We start from the raw sequence: 17,494 nt of genomic DNA, 5'->3' as shown, positions 1-17,494 counted from the left end.
GATTTTTAGTAGGCAATTTCTGTATTTTCTAAAGATACAGCTATGTTTGATTGCTTCTTTCCAGCTGTTTTGCTTAGTGATTATAAAGATAAATGGGGGAGGAGGCTTGCAAGAATGAGCTCAAAAATAAATCTTAGACTAGAAAACTAAGACTCAAGTTCGGGGTACAACTGCGCCCATGGCACCACTGGGCTGCAGCGATTTGTCCTCAGGACGTCTGGGGGCGGCTGGGAGAGTAGTGAGGGCGCCTGGAGGAAGGGAGAGGGAGGAAAGGGAGAGGCGGCTTTGCAGGCTACTGAGGCGGCGCCAGCTGGGCGACCCGGCTCCAGGAGGCGCGGGAGGAGCGGCTCCACTAAGGTGGGAGAGCCTGGGCGCGCGGCCGAGCGCAAGCAGGGACGCGGCGGCCACCAGGGTCGAGGCCGTGGCGCGCGTGGGGCTCTGGGCGGCGCTGGCCGCGGTGGGAGCTGCGGAGCGGCGAGGGAGCCGGGCTCTCGGGGAGCGACTCGGAGATGGATCGAATTACACCATTTGCAGGGCAGCGGTTTGTTTTGCTCGCGCTGGGTCCCACCGCCGCCGCAGCCGCCCCCGTCAGAACTGGAGCTGGCGAGTTTCGGGATAGATCGCAAGGCGAGAGCCGAGACCGAGGGATTGCTCTTTCTGCACACTGTCTTGATCGGCTTTTGCGTTTGATCGTGACAAGCTTTATTTGTCTGTCTTTTAAAGCAGGCTTCCCCATGAGAGGTAAGACGGTCTCCGAAGCTTCACTGACGCTCTGGGTGCGTGATGGGGGTGGGACCTCGAGCCTGCAGCGCAGCTGTGTGCGGGCGCGTGTGTTTGCGTGGGCGTAGTGTCGTATCCCCCCTGAGTTCATTGCTTTCCCAAGCCGCTCGGTCTCCAGCGGTGCACGAGGCGCCTGGGGAGGTCTGGCTGACCGGTCCCAGCTGGCCGGTGGGCGGCCTGGGGGCGGGGCGGGCGGCTCGGCCCTCCTCCTAGGCGCACCCCTCCTCCCGGGCGCACCCCTAAGGGAAGAAAAGACACCCGGGGACGCGAGGAAAAGTTTCTTCCAGGCAGGGCCGCCTCGGTGCTGCCCCGCACACCGTCAGGTTTAGCCCGTCTTCCTTGCTGCGGGGCTCGGAACCTTTAGCCCACCGGCAGTGAAACCCAGGCCGCCCGGCCAGCCTCGGCCCCGAGGACGCAGGGACAGCCTGGGAGCGTGGAGCCACTGGCTGTTCACACGGGGACCGTGGGCACCCACCCTCCAGGCTGCCAGTCACTCTCCCCCGCAACTTTGCGTGCTTTGTTCGCTGGCTGGAAATGATTCACCGAAGCGCCGTGGACAGGGTCTTAGCCAGTCGGCAAGGGCTCGGTCCTGAGACGTGTTACGCTCTCAGCTCCCCATCAATTATGGATGGAAACAAATAAGGAAGAGTCAATTTTGTATGAGCCGCGTCTTCCGCGGCCAGAGGCATCCAGTAGCCGGGAACAGCGGCAGAGAAGCCGAGCCCAACCAACATCCAGGTAGGGAAACTTCCAGATCTGGCTGCAATAGAAACTGAGTCAGTAGCCGCCCTGGGAGATTTGGGAGCGCTTTCAGCCCCCAGTGGCATGTCTAACTCTTAGGATCTAAATTAAAGGCCAGAAAGGGCTAGGAGGTGTGGATGCAAAGCGAGTTTAGAATTTTTCTCATTAATCGGCTAGCAGGACCATTACTGGCAGAGGACTGTTTAAATCTAGTACTTGTGTTTTCTTTTTTAAAAAAGGCCAGGGTAGTGGTGGTGATGGGGTGGCATTGCAGTAGGGTATGAGATAGAGCACCAGAGGAATTGGACCAGTCAGTAACCAATTCCAGTATCCTCAGAGTGGGACAGCACATCATCATTGTAGATTACCCCCCCCCCCGAGACTTTGTGTACAGTAACTAAACCCCATGTCAGCCACTCAGGCTGCTTTCCCTTAAATCAACACAGCTTCTGGTTACTTACTGGAAATGTTGAGGGCTTCTTCCTCTCAAAACTTCAAGCTACTAAAAATGTAAGTCATCAGTAGCAAAGTATAATTGTCTTTCCCCTTCCCCCTTACTCAATACTTGATGCAATAAAGTAGATTCTTTTGTTTATGAGGTCCCAAGGAAAGAGTTAACGTTTTTATTCAATTGGTTTAATCTCTGCTCCTTGAATAGGAGAAATACTCCCCTTTGGAGATAGTCTTCAAGGCTTTTCTTCCTTATATTGTTAAATTTTAGACAGCTGGAGGAAGTGTTCCACTGTCTTTTTGGTGGTATCAAACAATAGATTCTGGTGCTGTGTTTATTCATGATGTTAAGTATCTACCCTAGGAAATTAACTTGTCTTCAGTAGCGTTTAATGTAGTGAATGACAAGCTCGTCTCTCTCAAGCTAGCAGTATTACACACAAACGTTTACCCTGGCTTAGATACATAAAAATTACAGATAAGCTCTGAGATCGGGTTTGTATCACCATGAGCCTAAACATCTGCAGATAAACTATAGCTCACCCATAACTGAGATTTGCTTTTCAGTCTGCCAGTGCCTTTGTTCAGGTCTCTGAGATGTGTGCCCAGAAGACAGTTAAATACAAGGTCTTCAGATTTCTCTGCTGGCACGCTTAGGAATATCAACAACCCAATAAGCATTTCTTATTGAACCCCACTGAGTATTGGTACCCATCTCATTTCTCCTAAGGATGCTACATAGGTACCTTTTCTGTGATGCATGAGAATGTGCCAGGAATACTGTGATGTCTCTGTCACCAGACATCTGGTTAACTTGAGTTTGATTTAGATCTGTGGGCATTTTGCCACCCCTTCCCCCTTTTTGATGCCCTCTAATAGCACCAGAACCATCTGGTCATGCCTCCCTTGGTTTGATGGATTTGAAAGATGGCTGTGACGTCAGCCTCAGCCCTTAGAGTGAGGGCAACTTAAAAATCTAGAGGACTTCAGTTCACTGGCTTGCTGCACAGGAAGACTGTCCAGTAACTGATTTGGTAAGTGGGCCTCTGCATCCTGTCTGCTTGTTTCTGTTTGTTGGAAGACCATGAGCAAGGAGCTTGGATCCAGAACTTTGATTCAGAGAGATACCCATGTTGTTGAGGTCTTACTAAGTATGAGGGGACTCTTCTTGCTGCTCCATCATAATGAGCCATGGTAATTAGCTTAGTCATTGTTCTTGCATGTGAGTTTCACTAAGATACAAAGAGTGAAAAATGCATCTAAAATAGGGCTATTTTTTCACTCTTCTGATGCATTTTTATTTAGGGCAAAGAGCTTGGCTGAATGCTTGACCGGTATTAGTGCAACCATAAGAGGCAAATTCCCTAACACATTGCAGGGCAAAATATTATCTTTTATTTCTATCAAGGGTCTCAAAGCCTGCATAGTTCTGATTTATTTCTAGAGAAAGCAAGAGGCTGTTGAGATATGCCATCCCATCTATGTTTATTGAGTTCCTGTCATTTGCAAGGAGCTGTAACTGTGAAGCCAACACCCTGTGGCCAGATATGCTTTTGCATGCCCACCTTGAGCAACATTACTATCTAGAAAACCAGATCTGTGGGCAAGAAATATAAATATATGTCTCTTTTTGTTTTGTGCAAATTGCTGCATCACAAAACTTTAAAACAAGTTAGTTTGCACCAAATGTTCCCAGAGCAGGCCTTCTTGCCCATAGCATTAACGAATGTACTGTCAGTGTGGTTGGGTATTGGGTCTGTCAAAGCAGTGGGAGATGGCATTCTCTGAGGCTTATGTGAATAGAGATTTAGCGTCAAAAAAATCTACCCAATCCAGTCCAGTGTATTAGGATACCATTGAGAACAGCTGACAACTCCAGTGGGGGAGGAAACATATTTTGATTTATTTCTGTGCCACATGGAAACACTAGACCCTGTGACTTCATTAAGCCTGCCAGGACACTTTTCAGTCGAGGTGTCTGTCATCAGACTGTTTTCCTATCAAACCATGATGACGATGACGGGCAGTGTAGCTGACCACTGAAGTGGTTTGCATTTCTCCCCAACAGGAAAACTACTAAAACTTTTTACTTAAGAAACATCAAGCAGAGAGCAACTAAAGGCCTTCAGATTAGTGGAGTGCAGAACCGGCAGGAGGTGTTCTTTTTTCTCAAACTTTTCTTTTCTATCAGGCTTTGTTAACTCACCCAGATTAGCATTTTAACAACCCTAAAGTGAACTTCTGCCATTCTCTCCTCTTGGACACAGTATGTAGACCATCCATCATCCTGTCCTTGGCTACAACAGGCTGCTAGCTCTATCACCATTTGGAGGTACACAGAATCCATCCAACTGTGAATAGCACAGCTGGCTACAGCCATTTTTTCTTCCACACCACTGGCAGCATTGTCTGGCTGTGGTAACTAAAGTTAACACCCAGAACAGGAAGTTTTTATTGTTTCGTAACCTGTGCCAGGCCCCTCATCCAGTATTGGAAGTACACCTGCCTTAAAGCTTGCTAGCTTGTCTTTCACTTATAAGGGAGCTTGTTCCAGCCTTAAGAGGCGTGTGGCCACAGCAGTGATACTTTAGGCCTGATACAATTTAGCCACAGAATTATAGAATGTGGAAGCTGCATTCAGACCCTGCTTATCCTACACATTCAGAACTTATTCTATCTGAAAAGAAGAAGGGAATAAGAATAGCATTTAGCCTGTGACCCAGAACCACTTGAGACAGAAAAAGACCCATCTAGCTCTCACACACCCTGATTTCATCCCTTTTCACAGACTGTGTGATGGACCTCACACAGTCCTGTGGTCTATAATAGACATGCTTCTGATGACATTTTGTTTCCCACTCTCTTTATCTGTAAAGGTAGCCATGTCCTGTTAAGGAAATAATAACAGATTAGGTGGGTGAATTTCTTAGGAGATATTGCCAAGCTTTTCATTTGAAGGTTTGAACTTTTCTAATTGAGACTACATCTTTGGGAGTTTGATGTACAGAAGGGGTGAGGTTTTTTCATGCTTTGCTGTAAGTGAACTCAACCACAAAATAGCAGGGAGAAGGAGGGTGGTATCCATAGAAGAGGAAGAGAGAAGAAGAGGGAACAGAAAGCACAGTGCCCAGCAATTAATGAGTGCAATGATTAAATTCTACACAGTCTAATAAGATCTTTATCTTGATAGTGTACAAGACTCAAACGCCTCTGGAAGGTAGGCTCCATTATCTCTACTTGGTCATCGAGGAAATTGAGTCACCCAGTAGGGAATTCAAACCTCTAAACATCTCAGCCCACACTTTCTCACAGTATTCGATTCCTTTGATATTTCTCTTCTTAATAAAGAAGTTACTTTTGGAGAAAATGTTTCTTATTGAATGGCTTACCCATGTGGGTATGTTCTTGAGTCATGTCTTTCCTGCTAACGTAAGTCATAGGGTTCTACTCTTTTCTCACATGTATTTCTTGTTGGTCAGATAACCATGACATCCTCATTGGTCTCGGAACAGCACCTCAGCCAACACTGCTCTCCATGTTGGGTTTTCTTGTCTAGGGTCATGGCAGTATTCACTCTCAGAAAAGTGCTGTCTGGGTGCACTTGGCAATTGTTTCCCCACTCCTGTTGGGTGACAGTGTACTGTGTGTCGCTGTCCCATTTCCTGGAAATGTTTATGAGCCATAGCTTGGGGGTTGAAGGTATTTGTCTGAAGCCGGACTGTTGATTCCAGTATGCCCACACTGACCTTCACGGTGCTTCCATGGGTTCTTTGACCTGAGCGACCAAACACACTGCTGAGAAGTTGGTCCCCATGCAGTGACGCACTTTTCTTCTTCACATTTCCTATGGGAGGAAATACTTCAAACCAGATATGCATTGCCATTATACACAATGTGGAAATTTAAGGTTTTCAGCGTATATTTAAGGGAAGGAAATACAGGTTTTAAGAGTAAGAGTTCAATGTGTCAGTACATGTATAATAAGGCCTCAGGAGGATCTGCAACCACTTAGCCTGTTTCTGGAGTCTGTATTTAGCAGGAGAGGCAAGAGTTTGTGTTGGCACAAAAGAACCGGGGCAGAGGAAGCTCACCAAGAAAACACTTCTGTTCGACAGTGGACCATCAGCAAACAAGGAAGCTAGGCTCTCTTGCCTAGCACCTCACTTGTTACCACAGGAGTGCTCTCGAGAACCCAAACTTCCCTCGGGTAACTGGCAGATAGAGGAAACAGTTCTAAAACCAAGAGATGAGAGAAAGAGGAGCCACAGAAGTAGTAATGTATTCTGCAGTTTCTGTTCTTGTCATTGCTGTGGCAACAGTATTCGTTTGGCTTCGACCAAGTGTCTGCTCTGCATGCATTCAAAGAGGAACATGACAGATTTTAGAGCTCTAGGTAAACAGCCACAGTAGAATGGGGTGTGTATTAAGTGCCAGAGAAGATACACCCAGCCCCGTGGAAGCTGAGAAAAGGGAGGTTATTTCTGGCCAGGGTGGTCAGGGAGGGTTTTGTAGAGCCACTGATATTTGAGCTGGTCCTTGAACTAGGTAGGATTTGGACAGGTGGACAGTGAGAGGCGGTGGGGGTGAAAGAGAAGGCATTCCAGGCATAGAGTACAGCTTAGCAAAGGCCCTAGGGTGGGGTGGGATTGGGGTCAAGGTCAGTTGTCTACATTTGAGACTTTACCTACTGCAGAGCTGTATTTCAGGTACACAGTGGCAGTTGGCTATACAACTCACAAAACTGTTTTGAGTGTCCCTGGGCTGCCATCAGAATGTGTGGGATCAATCTGTGACAACTCAGATTGCTCTGTGATGAGTAGTAAAAACCCTGTGTCAGCTGCAGGTGGATCATGTATACACATACTCAGTAATGAGGAGCCAGCAAGATCTCTCCTCACTGGGATATTGAGCAGAAGCAAACGGGGTTGATTTATCTGCTTTATCTTTTCTTTTTAACACAAAAAGACTTTAAACATAGACTGTTGTCATTAAAAAAAAAAGTAGAGATGAGAATAAAAAACTTTGAAATCCTGATAATGAGATGGACTGGAGTGTAAGTCCCATTTAGGTGGCAGCTCCCTGAGGCTGTGGCCTGGTTCAAGTCAGCAGAGGAAGACACAGATGTTCAGCAAATGTTGCAGTAAATGTATTAGTGAGTTTTATCACCCAGCAGATAGAGTCTCCCATGGCGGGTGGCTCACAAGGAGTAGTTGGAGGCTGGGTCACCTTTTTTCTAATAGAGGAAAATGACTTGGAAAAATATGACTATATCCTTTAGGAAGTGAGTGTTCCTTTGTGGTTCTGAGCTCCTAGGACAAACTCTTCTCCAGCCAAGGGTTCTCTGTGGTGTTTCCTCCCCGACAATGTCACCCCCCCCCCACTACCCTATCCCAAACTTTCCTCCAAACCAAGTAGGGACATGGATGCTTCTCAGCCATTGATAACCCATAGGTTAACAGAAATTAGAGTCAACACGCAGTTAAATCTAATGGTGGGTGTAATAAACTTCGGGGAAGGAAGGACCAGTTCTGTAGTGTAGGTATGCTTATTAAAATACACAACGAAAGAGGAATAAGATGAACACGGGTGCATTAGGAATGGTCAAGTCAGCTGTTTTGCCAGGCCTTGAAGCCACCCCTGGTTCAGCTTTCCAACATATATTTAAGTCTTTAACAAGTTAACGCTTTACGTGACCGTGTCCACAGTGTCAGCAAAGAATCGCTGCCAGTGAGTCATCAATCAGAAATTACAGAATAGGTCAATAGGGAGAGGGCTGATCACAAGCAAGTCCAATACGGGGAACTTTTTAGGAATATCCCGGTGACTTAAAACAGAGAACCTGTTAAGACTTGTAGTTGATCTGCCGCCTGCACAGTAGCTTCAAGTGAAGGGCACCCTGCTCCCCTGTGCCCAGCACAGTTGCCTCTAGACCTGATCTAAAATAAGCTGGCCTGGCTCAGCTGGGCTAATAATAACAGCACTTGCTGTGTGTTTGCCGTGTGCCATGGCATTGTGCCTAGTGCTTTAAGTGTGTTGTGTCATTTAATCCCTCATCGCCCCCGAGAATGTAAGGCTGGGAGCAAGGGGCTGACATATGGGAGTCCTTACCATGTGCCTGACAAGAACGAACTATGCTAATCGCTTGATCAGCATTTTTTTTAAAGATGGCTACTATTAATAATATCCTCATGGTACAGAGAAAGAAACTGAGGCATAGGAGGGTTAAACATGTCCTAGACTTAAACCCAATAGTGGAAGGAGGGAGTTAGGATCTGTGAGAGGGAATGTAACACGATAGATAAACTGTGTGAACATGCACAAGTTATTTAACCTCTCTGAGGCTTCTAAGGGGGAAACGATGCTGGTAGTACCTGTGTCTGAAGAGTGTTGTGAGACACAAATGAATTAATATTTGAAGAGCACTTAGAATAGGGCTTGGCATGCAGTGGTGTTTTAAATATACCACCGTCTGTTAGGTAAAAATAAATGTCTCCTGGCTTCAGAGCCTGTGCTCCTCCTAGATTTCATTCTGTGTTTGTTGCGATGTGTGACTGTGTCAGTGCTCTTCTGTGACTAGTGTATGGGCTGTGACTTCAGCTCCACAGCACCCTGGTACACTGGTCCCTTGTCCATCCAGGCCAGGCTAGGAAGGGGATGCTGCAGACAGTGTGGAGGCTGACCTCAGCACCATCATACCTCTGTTGAAGATGGCCACCCCAAATTGTTGGAGTCCACAGCTGGTGGTATGGAAGGACGGGTACAGGTGATTGGTGTGTTTTCTGTGCTGGTGGCTCCTGGCTTGGCGAGACTTGCCATAAACACTCAGGCACACTCCTGAGTCAGCCTAAGCCTCTGACCCATAACCAGCAGTCCTCAGACTTTAAAATTCATCATCACACAGGTTAAAATGCAGATTCCCAGAACCCTAACTCTCCTCTAGGCATACAAGGTAACTAATGCCTGTTCTGTATTAACCACCCTTTGAGAAAAGAACCTCCAGTGTAGCCAGAGTATCCCTGTCAGTCCTGTGCCTAGCATCTGGGGGAAATGCAGGCTCCTGTGTAAACACAGTACTGGTCAGGCCGCTAGGTAGACCTAACCTCTTCCTGCCAGCAGCCCAGGGCTTCTCAGTTAGCTTATGAAAGACAAGACAAAGCAATAAAATATACTCCAAGCTAAAGAGGCTTATTAAAAGGATGGGGGGGGGGTAGCATTCTAGTTTGTAAAAGATTTCCACAGTGAGCAGAAATCACGAAAGAAAGGGGCCTGGCTTTTTTTCTGCTGACTATCCTATATCATTTCATAAGTGGGGCCCTGGGCCAGGATTCCTATCAACAGTTCTTGATTCAGTGATAAACTTAGATAAGGGTAATCAAACTTCATGCTTCAGGGCATCAGGTCATTGCTTGCTGTGGTCAGGATGGAATTCTTCCTCCTAGTGCTTTGCACATTAGACAGAGTTTTTGGCTACACTTGGGAGAGTGGGGGCTAGAAGCCTGACTGGAAATTCCCCTGACTGATCCCGCATGGGAAACAGTGTGTCTGGAGCATGCAGCCCCATCGGCTTCCTCGTGTTCAGATGTCCTCATTCTATGTACCTGATGCATCTATTGATTGATAGAAGGCACAAGTGAGGTCAGGGGCACGTTGCACTGAGAAGCAGTTGCCTTGCACCCCACCCATGCTCAGCAAATCCAGTTTCCTCATCTGTTGGCGCTCTGCTGCCCTGTGAAATTATAGTGAGTGTCAGGTAAAACAATGCATGGAAAAGAAAGTGCTGTTTAAATGGAAGGTGCCATTACAGCATAATGAAATGACTGCTTATTGTAAACAACAGTCTGCACATTTATGCTGGGATAATATCATGGGCATAATGACTGAACATTGAGTTCTTAAACTGTGTGAAGCATGAAAGGGTTTCATTTGCTTTCTCTCGGGGACCTATGGAGTCCTTTGGGCCAACCACTTGTTTTATTCCCATTTTGTAGAAAATAATACTAAATCTTCAGGAGTGTCACCTACCAGAGATGGCTACAGATTAGTAACCTAAGACAATTGGGATTTATAACTTTATAGTTAGAAGGAGTCAGAAGTCTGAGATGCATGCCAGTGGACTCAAAGCAAGGCACATAGGTGCCAGGAGCAAATCTCTGGTTTTTTGAATTTTTGATTTTTTTAACCTCCAAGGTCATGTTTAGTCTTTGCTTGTTGTCCCTTTGTCCAGTTTTGCAGTTACTGTCTGTCTTTTACTTCCAGAACTGTAGCTCTGCCCTGCCGGCCTCCCTCTTCTCATTTTAAAGACCATCACATTACTTTGGCCCCTACAGATGATTCAGAATTAGTTCCCAGTTTTAAGGTCCTTCCTTGCCTTACACTCTTGCCAAGACACATAGCGTATTTACAGACTGGAAATTTGGGTGTTGCCTCTTCTCAAGGATGGGGACATTATTCTGCCTAGCATAGTTCAGTGCCCCTGACAACCTTGAAGTACTAAAATTGGAATCTCCGCCCCGTTCTCACTTTGAAGCCCATGATCCCAACCGCTTGCCATATCTTCTTCAGTTGGTGGAGAAACAGTAAAACCATGGGGTATGAGCAGTAAAAAAGGCTATGTTGCTAATCAATTGGGGTGTTTAAATGTAGTCATGGTAGTTGGTAACAAACCAGACATTACCTGTACTGATCTTCACGTCCTGCTTAATTAAGCAGGCTGTACATTAGTGCTTTTGTTTGTTTGTTTGTTTGTTTGAGAGTAGATATTTACTAACTGACTGGAAAGGGGTCCATGAGTCCACTTGTCTTTCTCTAACAAAACTGGCTGAAGAGAGCAGGCGCCATTGGGGGACCTGGACCATTTTGAAGCTTGAAATCTGTGGGAAAGTATTTCGTGGGAACTGTCCACTCAGCAAGGGTAAATGGAGAAAGTGACAGGAGCAACTGTCTTGTCACTTGCTGGTTTTGGCACTGCCTCTTGGCCAACTGTATGGAGTTTCTCAAGCAAGACTGTGGTGCTTCATCCCTCATGACCACGACTGTCTCTGGCTTGTGAAGCTTGACATCCCCAAAGGCCAGTCATTCAATTAGGAGTCTGTGTTCTACTAGAACTTGAAGAATAGTCAAAAGTTTCCAGGGCCTCTCTTGTGTGTAAATTGACTTATAATTTTGGAAGTGAAAACTATATTTGAAAATGGATTAAAAGCACAGAGCTAGGCATCTGGGAGCTAGCCTTGCTTGGGCACCAGCCTGAGGTCCTGGCTGAATAGCCATCATTTTCTTCTTAGAACAAAGGGAATTTGAGAGCAAAAATTTGAGACCTGAAAGGTCCAATAATGCTACATTTATCTCCATCTTGTGTCCTCCTCAGTTGTAAGAGCAAATACAGTGTCGATTTAAAAACTGTGTAAGTATGATACAGTCGTGCGCATACAGAGACAGACAACAGATAGCCTGACTTTTCAAATTTATTATTGTCATTTACATTTTACAGCACTCTGCCTTTTTCTTTGGGGATCACTTATACTTCATTGCTGTTAATATAGTTTTTAGACTCAATTTTCAGAAATACATAGATAATATTTTCAGTTAGCAATAACTGCACCTCATTCAGCTCTCGGGAGTTGAAGCGATGCGGCAGCACGGTTTCTCTCTATGTAATTTTCACTTTTGTCCCTAAAGGGCCATCCTCCCCTTAAACACATAGCAGGGAGAGGGCAGAGGAGTTTGAAAGCACAGAGCCGGACCTGACTTATGGACTGTGGCTGATTTAGATTGTATTGCAGAAAATTGTAGGCTGACATCCAAAGTCAGGGAGAGAATGTCTTTATTGATTAGCAAAATCTTTTATGAAAAAGGAGGGTGGTAGGCCCTCCAAAACAAATTCGTCATCTTTGATTGAATACATTAGTCCCCATCGTCTGTGGGGGAATCCATTCCATTCCTACAGTGGGTGCCTGAAACCTCAGCACCTTGAATGCTATATGTGCAGTGTCTCCCCCATATAGAAATAAATACCTGTAATAAAGTATAATGTGTAAATTGGGCACAGTAAGAGATTAATGATAGCTAATGACAAAATGGAAGCATTGCAATAGAACACACTAATAAATGCTATGTTAATGTGGTATCTTTGAAAACATCTTACTGTATTTTTGCTTTTACTTACAAGTAGAAACTTAATGGCTTCTCTCAGGCATGTCTCAGCCATCTACATTGCCGTTAGACTTTGAAGCCATTACTAAGTCAGAGAATGGGTTTCTCAGGCTCATCCCTGTTGATACCAGCGCCATCCAGCTGATCACTGAGACAGCAGTAAGTGACCAGCAGGCAGGTGACTGGCAGGCGTCCCTGGATAGAGAGATGATTCCTATACCAATAGGGATGGTGCCCTAGTTTCCTTTCCTGTTGCCTGTGTTAAAATACCTGAAAAGGGCAAGTCACGGGATAAAAAGGGTTGCTTGGGTCACAGTTCCCAGTTATAGGGATGTCAATGCAGCTAGTCAATCAAGAGCAGAATCAAGAGCAGAAAACAGTGAATGGATGCTTGCATGCCAGTGCTCAGCTTGCTTTCTCCACTCCTACACAATCCAGGATCCCTTTTTCAGGAAATGATGCCACCAGCAGTGGGCAGGATTTCCCAACTCAGTTAATGCAATCAAGCTAATCTCCCACAGAAGTGGGAACCCAAAGGCCAGCCTAATACAGACTGACCCTTATAAAAACCCCCTTCCCAGGCAGGTCTAGATTGTTATCACAGATAGGGCAAGACTCAGTGAGAGAGCTGAGGTTTCCTCATGTGATTCAAGGGTACTTGACATAAAACTGATGGGTCATTTGTTTCTGGAAATTTGTGGTTAATATTTTCAGACGACACTTGGCCATAGGTGCTTGAAACCACAGAATAGCAGCACTCTGAATGAGAGAGAGAGGATTGCTGTATTTCCTCTGAAACATACATGAGTCTTTACAAAACATGTAATCCAAATGTCTGCAGTCTCAGCTCCCTGAACTATGGGGAAAGTCTAGCCCAGGCACAAGCTTGGTGATGGCCACTGCTCAGTTCTTACCATTGGAACTTGAAGCTTGGTTGCATTTTCCCTCAACTAGTCTCAATTCTTAGTGATTTTTATCAAACTCAAAATTATGAAAAGTAACTATGCTAGCTATTATAGAGGCATCCTTTACACGAGTGTATGTCAGTCTAGATTCATAAAACTACTCATTAGCAGCCTGCTCCATGCAGAGCTTTCGAACTAGACCCTTGATGTCAAGATGGACAGAGATTGAAACCTGGCCTGTGTTCAATGGATATTAGAAATTGAGTATATAGTCTCTCTGAGGCTTGGTTGCCTGTTCTGTAAAATAGAGCAAGTGTTCTTAAAGAGATATAGAACCAACAAACATACTTCATGGGAGCCAGCCATGGCATCTTTGGAACTGCATACTGCTCCAGCTGTTGTGCCTTCTATGATGAAAGTGAAAGGGAATGAAATAAAAATCCCAGTTCAAAGATGCTTAAATGATCAAGACCTCATGTAATGTTACAAGGAGTCCTAAAATGTGCTGGCTTTGAGCTTGATTCATTCTTTACCAAACAAAGTTTCAAAGGTTTGAGTGTTCCCATGGTCGTTCCTGGGGCAGTGGTTTTCAGATTCCCACTACCACTGTGTGTCACAGAGAATCCAGCAGATATGGAAGCCAGTTGACAGAATGCCTTAACAAGTGACAGACTTCTGGGTCTCATTGGACAGAATTGTGCAGCTTCTCAAATCTGGAGTCTAAACCAGTCTTCGATGGTGGAATGGGACTGTTGTGAGTATCCCAGGTTGCGCAGATTGGCGTATCCCTGGTAGCATGCGTAAAAGCAGCATTTGGTAACCAAGCTCTTATAGCTATACCTTGTCACATATATATGTCATGTTTCTACTAGGTACATTATAACAGTACATTTGTGGGTGAATCCAAATTACATAAGTTTCGTGGCTGGCAAGGAATACTTTACTCCATTATTTGCAAGTTTTATACACCTGGAACAGAAATTAGCCAGCTAAAAAATATAGAAGATGTTTGACATTAGAAGAAAAATGCAACCAAATTTGTGCTCAATAAAAAGTATAAGTTTGCTTTCTCCATGTTTCCCTCTTTTCCTAAAAGCTTATTTACAACAAGAAGGAAGGACCCCTGCCAGATTAACTTGGAAACATCACAGTAAATATAGTCATAATTATAAAGGCGCTTTCATCTGTTGAGAGTCAGAAATGCTAAGTGGGTTTTCAGAAACTCTGCAACATCTCATGATCATAAATTCACAGTTTTCTCCTGCTCCCACTTAAAAAAAAGAAGCCATTAACCCTTGAAGCCCCAAGCTTCAAATTTAATGGATTTCTAGTACATGTGATAAGTCCTGTCTCTACCAAGGAAAGTTACTGCTCCTTAAAGTTCTTTGTCCCATAATGGAGTCCGTCCTGAATGCACTTCGCCTGGATAAGCTTTCTTACACTTTGTCCAATTTTAGCTTCTTTTTTCCTGGTACAGTTAAACAATAAATCAAGTCTAAGGCACCATAAAACCTGGGTGAGGAGGCCCCTCCTCTACCTGTCTCTGTACAGCTGATCTGCCTTTGCATGGAGCTATAAAAATTAACTACCTAGATTTTCAATATCTTAGATTTCTACTCTCGGTGTTTTATAGTTGCATTTTTGCCCACCAAGGTGAAACATCCCTCAGACTTTATCAAGTAAGTATTGCTTCATAAAGGAAGACAATGGCTCTGATCCCACTGCTTTGTCTGTACAACCTTCACAGTTTCCTTCCCAGCTCTTGCAAACCACAAGCCCAAATGCTTCCAAGTTCAGAATTGGACTCTGATACTAAACCTCTCAGGAGCCTCGTTTTCGCCTCTGATAAATTAGCATAGTGTTTCTACCTAACAGGAACACCATGAGCTGTTCCCAGTATAATTGGTGGAAAGCACTTGGCATGGAATTCAACAAGTTTGTAGTAGCTTTACTAGTATTACTGTTTTCAAATCAAAGATGTGTGACAATATATGGAATATTCACATAGGAAAGTCTTCTAGATCTTTGTGTATAGGTTGGTTACAAGCAAACCTTATTTTGGATGGCTACTAAAGAAGGAAAAATGACAGGAATAGGTCTGATCAGAATGTGACATTACTGAAGTTCTTCAAGTCCAGTCTATCACACATACTTTGTCCCTTACCTGTTACACGAAGTTCTAGCCATGAAAAACACTTACTGTGCTGCACAGTATTTTTCATTATGACACAGTAGTGCACCAAGTACTTATAATGAATTATGGTATCAGCTCAACCTATCCTTGGATCTTAGTGATTTTCTAGATGCTTCTAAGACCCTTAACTTTCTTGTTTATGTGTTTATTAATCCATGTCATTTTCTATCTTCAAAGCCTGTCTTCCATTCTGACTCAAAAAAAAAAAAAAAAAAAAAAAAAAAAAAAAAACCAAAGTGTAGCATTGCTGAAATAATTGCTAAACAGGGTGAGCTCTGCGGGAATGTGACCTGTGCATGGCACTTGGGCCTTCCTTGCTAAGAATACTCTGTTGTTACCATCTTGACATTCCTAACAGACCCCCTTTCCATTGTTCTTGGGCCCTATCAGTCACATGACTGGCCATGAGGCTCAGTATTGGTGTGAGTTAGAAGGACTCACTAACCCTGGGTCTGAAGTTCCATGTCCCAAGGTGTCAGCCATCCAGGAAGCCCCCTAATTTTCCCAGGCCTTGGATTTTGTAAATAAAGACATAATCTTCACACCTTAGGAGAGTAAGGTATATGGGATATGTTGTCAGGCCAGAGTTTGGATTTTGTCTGTAGCCACTGTACTTTCTGAACTAGAAATCGGGACATAGGGATTTGGAGACCAAAAGACTAATTGAAATTAGGACTTGTCTTGAGAAAGTTGAGCTATGAGCTGACACCTGTGATTTCTAGCAGAGCCTCCATGCTGCAGGTGGCTTTACAACATGCAGTCGGATTGACGGGCACTGGCATTCTGCTTGTTTCACTTGGATCTGCCCTTTCCTCTCTATAGATTTTATGCTAATTTCCCCAAGGAGACTTAACTCACTCCTGTACTTAGGCCATATTTTAGAAAATAATCTATACCCAAGACTTTAAAATTCGTATACAAGTATCGGCATCCTTCAGAATTGTCTTGCCTCATGCCAGAACTCTGGCATGAGTGCTAACAAATCAAAACAGCGTTGTGCTCATCACACAGTACCACAGGGATGCCAGCTCCAGGTGTGCTCCCTACAGTCTTACAACTCCACATTAACTTTCAGGAAAGATTCCAGTGGACCAAGAAAATTCTTCAGAATCTGTGTCAAAGGCCCAAGAACTAAGTGCTTCCACTGATGTGTTTCTCAGTATGAGAACCAAGGTCTGACTGGCTCAGTCTCACTGGCTCACTCATCCTGACAGAGTTCTGTGGGCACCTCTACATGTGGAAACAGCAGATGTTTGATAGCAGACACAGACGTCTCATCAGGTTACAGTCCCAAGGAAGTTTCAGGACTAAAAGCCCGAAGAGAACCTGCTAACTTAGCTGAGGTTCCAAAAGCACTTTTCAATACACCATCAGTGCTACCTGCAGCCACCTTAACATAAGCAAACTTTTTTTATTTTAAGATTTTTATTTATCTGTATAGATTGTGTATGTCAGCGTGTGCCGTGAATGTGCGGGGACTAACAGACACCAGAAGATGACATCAGATCCTCTAGAGTCAGAGTTATAGGCAGTTGTGAACAGCCGGATACTGGTTCTGGGAATCGAACTTGGATGTCAGTGCTCTTAACTGCTAAGTCTCCAGCCCCTTGAATGAATTTTAGATCGGTGGGGGGAGGGGAAGAGTACACTGTTCTGAGCATCTCTGGTCACTGTCCTAAATACTAGCATCTAAAGCTTGCCTCTCTGCTTGTCAAGCAGATGACTGCACTGTTTGATCAGAGAGATGGGCAGCCTTCTGTCATCTTAAGACATGGCGCCAGGAGCCTGAGATTAAAGTAATGACACTTAGTATTTAGGAGTTTTTTATTAAGTGGTTTTTACTTTAACACCAGTTCATAAGTTTTAAGGTAGATTATTTTATGCAACTAAAAATATAGATTGAAACAAAGAAGCAAGTTATGGTGTACCATAATATTGGACCGTGTAAAAGTTATTTATTTAGACAGTCTTCATTGTACATCCAAGGCTGACCTGCAATCTCAATCTTCCTGTCTTTAGTCTTGGGTATGCAGCTTACTCATCTTTCAATTTAACCATACTTAATTTAGTTTTACATTAGTAGGGAACGTCTTGACATCTGCCTGTTTTGGTGTGCAGAAAGGCGGGCTTAACTGAGAAGGCTTAGAACAGAATGAAAATTTACGTTTTCTTTCCTAAGATATGTCATAAATCGTTCATGGATTGGATTTTGTTTGTTTGGTTTTTATTTTGGGTTTGGGAGTCTTAATTTGCCTTTCTTTTTCTGTTTGCTTGT

At 44.4% G+C, this 17,494-nt stretch overlaps 1 protein-coding gene across 14 annotated transcripts in view; it reads left to right on the top strand.

The window, feature by feature from the left end:
* Positions 1-218: 218 nt before the first annotated feature.
* Positions 219-17,494, top strand: part of Sema6d (semaphorin 6D) — a 58,410-nt gene continuing 41,134 nt past the window's right edge. For 11 of the 14 annotated variants that reach the window (XM_051183523.1, XM_051183519.1, XM_051183518.1 and 8 more), the window contains exon 1: positions 958-1,518. The gene's annotated coding sequence lies outside the window, so the exon portion shown is untranslated. Of the gene's footprint in view, positions 358-594; positions 742-957; positions 1,519-2,983; positions 3,006-17,494 lie in introns of those variants that run through there. The other 3 variants (XM_051183512.1, XM_051183511.1, XM_051183513.1) reach the window with 3 other exon arrangements.

The sequence above is a fragment of the Phodopus roborovskii genome, unplaced genomic scaffold, assembly GCF_943737965.1.
Source record: "Phodopus roborovskii unplaced genomic scaffold, PHOROB, whole genome shotgun sequence".
Taxonomy (NCBI): Eukaryota; Metazoa; Chordata; class Mammalia; order Rodentia; family Cricetidae; genus Phodopus; species Phodopus roborovskii.
The sequence above is the reverse complement of the archived record's forward strand: the minus strand, read 5'-3'. Positions and strand labels throughout refer to the sequence as shown.